The sequence below is a fragment of the Tamandua tetradactyla genome, chromosome X (assembly GCF_023851605.1).
Source record: "Tamandua tetradactyla isolate mTamTet1 chromosome X, mTamTet1.pri, whole genome shotgun sequence".
NCBI lineage: Eukaryota > Metazoa > Chordata > Mammalia > Pilosa > Myrmecophagidae > Tamandua > Tamandua tetradactyla.
The window spans coordinates 72,808,275-72,813,415 of NC_135353.1; the positions used below are offsets into that span (position 1 = coordinate 72,808,275).

A 5,141-nucleotide genomic window follows, 5' to 3' on the forward strand; every position below is an offset into this window, starting at 1 on the left:
TCAAGTTAACCTCTCTTCATAAAAAGCAATTACAATTTGAATACACTTCATTTTTATCTCTTTTGCTAGCACCAGCTCTGCTTCATCTGAATCTTTCCATTTCATGAGAAGCATTAATTCTCCACTACTGTCTGTGACACCAATTATGTGTTCAAGATCAAGACCTCTAGCAAAGTCTTCTGGTTTGTCAGCAGCATCTCCTTTCTTCTTTGATTTGCTGTCATCAGATTCATTGTCAGATAAAGATTTTCTTTTTGTACCATCTTTTTCTTTACCAGCTTTTTGAAAATTAAAAAATGTCCCAATTAACTCTGGGCAATCTAAATTTTCTTCAGGTTCCCAAGTATTGTTAGCATCTGTTAATCTCTTCCATTTCAAGAAATATTCCTCCTTCCCATTCACTACACATCGAACCAGTACTTTTTCCACCACAAATTCTTCAGGTTCTGCCTCTTCAACTTTTTTGCTCTTTTCATTTTGCTCCTTTACCATTTTTTGCAATGTATTTTTATTGGAGGCCATATTTTATTGCAGACTTGAAGAGCTATTATTCACTGCCTTCAAGCTTCACTGATTCTGGGTCTGCTGTATCTCTGGCCCTGCACGCCTCCAGCTGGTGTCATCTCTTTTAGTCTTTTGATCTTACAAATAATGCTATAATGAACAGCACTGGGCATACGTCACTTTACATTTTTTCCAGTATGTCTTTGAGATAGAGTCTGTGAAGGGAGATTGCAGTATATATGGATATGTGATTTCACCAGATCTTGACAAATTCCCCTCCATAAAGGGTACACCATTTTGCATTCCCACCAGCAATGTGTGAGATCCCAGGCCTCTTTACATCTCTTCAGAGAGCCACTGTTGCTCAAATTCATAACTCTAACCTTTATTGCATGGAAGAGATTTCACCTCCCTTACCACTCATTGCACAGAAATATATCAGTGCTTGCATCCTATTTTTTTCTATATATATATACATATACCCTTTGCTAAAAACAAATGGGTTGTCTGACAATAATGAGGAACATTATATGTCAAGCCTTGGCTTGTTATGAGCCACTTCTCAAGCTGCCTGGGGCTGAGGAAGGTTCTGAAACATGTTAAACTGCCCTGACAGCCTGATTGCAAATGAGTTGTCATACTCTGCTGCCTACACCAACCATGTGATTTTGCCCATGCACCTGTGTTTGGTAAGCATAGCCCAGTGCACACAGGCAGAATAAGATATTATGCATTTTTATTCTTCCCTCATACACTTGTATTCTGCTTATTATCAACTTTGAAATAAACCCATTAGAAGCTCCCAAAAGACAAACAACAATAATCTTTTTTCACCTGTGCACTTGCCTTCCCTTCCATTTGCAGCCTCTTCAGTGTCTTCTTGGAGCTCTAGCCATCCTGTGGCAGATCAGCAGACTTGAGAACTAAAATGTTGACTTCATAAGTCTGAAAAAAATGTTTTCTAAAATATCACAGACACAGGTCCCCCATGACCACCTTTGGCAACATTGTGAAGTAGAACATGTTTATCACCAGTGTCCAGATTTTTTTCTAAGCCTCCCTTCATTCTCATGCTTCCACCTTCTTTAACCTTAAATACTCAGGGCCCCAGTGTTTTCAGCACCCCCAGTTCAACCCCATTAATACCTTCTTGCCCATGCTACTCTCCCAGAGAGTTTGTTCTCTGGTTGCAAAAGGAAAAGCTCTGTCTTTGACTAAAGGGATTTCATGCATCAGGGATGGTGGCAATGGCAGGATGGGGGAAAATGTACAAACTTGTGAGGGAATGACTTTTTCCTGAAATTATGCCATGCAGGCATCATCTAGTCAGCCTATTCAGGGACTGTGTCTTAGCAAGCTGAGAGAGGAACTGAAAGCACTTTTTAATATAATTACAAATGTTCACAATATATCTGTTATTTCTATGCATGGCAGGTGCAGGGTACCAGCAGCTCATTATAGCTATCCCAGAGCTGACTTGATATTTTAGTGGCAGTCTATAAGGTAAGCTCTGAAGGGTTCTGGGAAGACACCAAAACTCCAAAGCTGTTTTTCACCAGACTTTTGCTCTTCTGCGAATTTTAATATATGAAAATACATATTTTAAATTATAAAAGCAATGCAGGGTTCTACTTAAAGATGGCAGCTTGAACACATGCATTTGTTTTTGCTCTTTATAAGGGGACTTAGTAGTCCCCTTATAATGACAGGGAAGGGATTTTTAAAAATGCATAACTCACAAGAACCAAGAGAATAGGAGAGGAGTTAGCAGCAATAGTATTTTTGAAAGTTGGAAAGCAGATCGTGAAGTGGGTTATTTACTCAATTGACCGGAGAAATCTGAACTTTAGACCAATAATGAGAATGTCCAATCTACACCATGGGTATCCCACCTCCCATCAAGGGCTCAGGAACTGACTGCACCTTTAGAACTAGGAGTGAAGATAGGACTAAAAATAGGAGAATTGGTTGAAAGTTTGTCTAAGTAGTTAGATCTCCAGATCTCTCCCCTTACTCCATGTATACAGGCAACTCCCCCTTCCCCTAGCAAAAAATTGGAGACTTGTTCTCTGGAGAAGGTAAAATTGAGAATCTCTGGACAGAAAAGACACCAGATACAATCGAGAAAAACGATATCCAACCAGAAACAGGAAGATTAGTGAATGTTTGTGTACCCATAGCTGATAACTTCAACTCTCTTCCCTACCCAGCTTCCAAAAAGCTGCTGGCCAGGCCCTTATCCTCCAGTTAAGAGATCAGAAGACTCTTCTCTGGAGAATCAAATGAGCTCAAGAAGAAAGAGCTAATACTGATGTCAAGGTTTCCCTAATGAAATGGCCCAACCAGATTATCCTACAGAGAAGGTCACAATCAATAAGTATCAATTACAAGCATTGAACTTCTAATCAGCTTTTTAAGTTCTCCAGTGTTATGGATCAGATAGCCAAGGAGCAGTACACAGCTGAAGAAGTTCTCTAATGTGAAAGATAAAGACCAAAATAAACATAGCAAAAACAATTTGAAGGAAACAGATGATTCAGGGTTTCAAAGCCTGGGTTTCCTCTAACCAAACACAGAGCCTGAGGAAAGGGCTTGCCTACAGTAAATCCCTGTTGACAATTAGGTTCTATCTTGCCAAGACATTCTGAGGAGCTCTATAGAACCAGTCTCAGAATTGTCACCCTGTGTGAAAAGGGAGAGAATTTATTCACTGGCTCTCATCCCTCATTGGTCAAGGATGTCAACTGTCCTGCATACAACACCCAGGGTGATGATTACTGGAGTGCAGAGCAGATTTCCCCAAGCAAACTTATGTAGGCCAGGAGAACACTGGGACATAAAACATTATTTGGTGTAGGTGAAGTGAGACACTATCAGATTATAGGAGCACAAAGTTGGTTGCTATAGCAATGACTGGGCTAAATGATGGGCTGAGAGTATGTGAAGCAATGTATCACAGGTGTCTGCTATATAGGGAAAAAAACAATTTATAAAAGCTATTATTAATATCCCTAGAGATAAGATAGACAAAACTGAGTTACTATTTTTAAAAAATAAGGAATGATCAGAGAAGAATAAAAAAATCTTTGGAAATAAAAATATGACAGCAGAAAAAAATCAATAAAAGTGTTGAAAGTAAAGTTGAGGAAGTCTTCCAGAAAGGAGAGCAAAGAGATAAAGGTTGAAATAGAATGAAAATGAGAAAATTAGAGAAGCTGTCCAGTAGGTTCAATATCTGAATAACAGGAGTTTTAGTAAGAGAGGAGAGAAAATGAAAGGAAGGAAATTATCAATATATTAATTAAAGCAATTATCCCAAAATTGAAGGTCATGAGTTTCCAGGTTGAAAGATCTCACAACTGATGAAAATATCCACATGAAGACACATCTTTATAAAATTTCTGAACATTCAGTTAAAAAGATCCTACAAGATTCCAGAGATAAAACAGATCACATACAAAGGATCAGAAATTAAAATGGCTTTGGACTTCTCAATATAAACACTGGAAACTAAAAGATGATAAAGAAATGCCTCCCAAATTTTGAAGGATAATTATTTTCAACCTAAACTTCTCTACCCAGTCAAGCTGTCAATGAAGTATGAGGATAGAATGAAGACATTTTCTAACAAGTGAGATTTCAAAAATTTACCCCTCATGCATCTTAGAAAGATCCAAAACAAGAGTTTTAAACAAATAAAGAGAAAGACTTGGATAAGAGGCAAAAGGATCCATCTAAGAAAAAGGATGATTGTGAATGGAGATCATGAGATAACAACAGCACAGAAAAGGAGTATAGTAGACAGGACACAGGAAGTAGAAGGCAACCAGCACAGTCATGTTAGAGACTTTAGGAGCGATATCTGCAAGATACCTAATATATCAGAATATGTGGAGATGAAATTGAGATAACTGATAGAGTTTAAGTTTGAATTCCTGCTAAGTACATGGAAAGCTATGTAAACAAAGAAGTAAAATTATTAGCTCCAGGGAGAACAAAAATTTGTGCCAGTAAGTAAGAGGATTCATGATACCTCATGGAATACATGGAAGCTAGAGATGGGTGAATGGTTAGCTAATGAGGTTGAACTAAAATTGTAAGGGAATAGATAGAAGTGAAGGTGGTTCACTACAGAGTCTATAAGTACTATTACAATATTGAAGGTGAACATGATTGAAAGGGATTGTATAGACTCATGTGTCCCACTGATTAACATTACAAATATAAACAAGTACTTGCATGAACCACTGCAAAGGTAGGGATCTTTTACAAAGAATGTATAAGTTTGGGGAATAGGAGGAAAACTGCTATTGCATGTGATGGGCTATGTTTAGCCCATCAATAGTACCACAGTGAAAACATCAATAGTACCACAGCAATACAAGGGGTACATAATGGGGGTGGGGGACAAGAATTAGGGGGAGGATTGGATTTTCTAGTTGGTGATGTTGTGTTTATGGGTTATCTTTCTTTGAGGAACAAAGAAATTATCTAAAACTGAGAGTGTTGATATACTGTTGACCTTGGATGTTATACATGAGGTCCAGTAGATGGAGGTGGCAGAAAGATACACTGAGAAGTAAACTGGTGAACAATGGTGTATACATATGATTGAATAGTATGCTGCTACAAAAAGG

The 5,141-nt window shown here is 38.1% G+C and overlaps 1 pseudogene; it reads right to left on the reverse strand.

Annotated features, from left to right (window-relative positions):
* Positions 1 to 522, reverse strand: LOC143670807 (chromobox protein homolog 3 pseudogene; annotated as a pseudogene).
* Between the last annotated feature and the right edge of the window lie 4,619 nt (positions 523 to 5,141).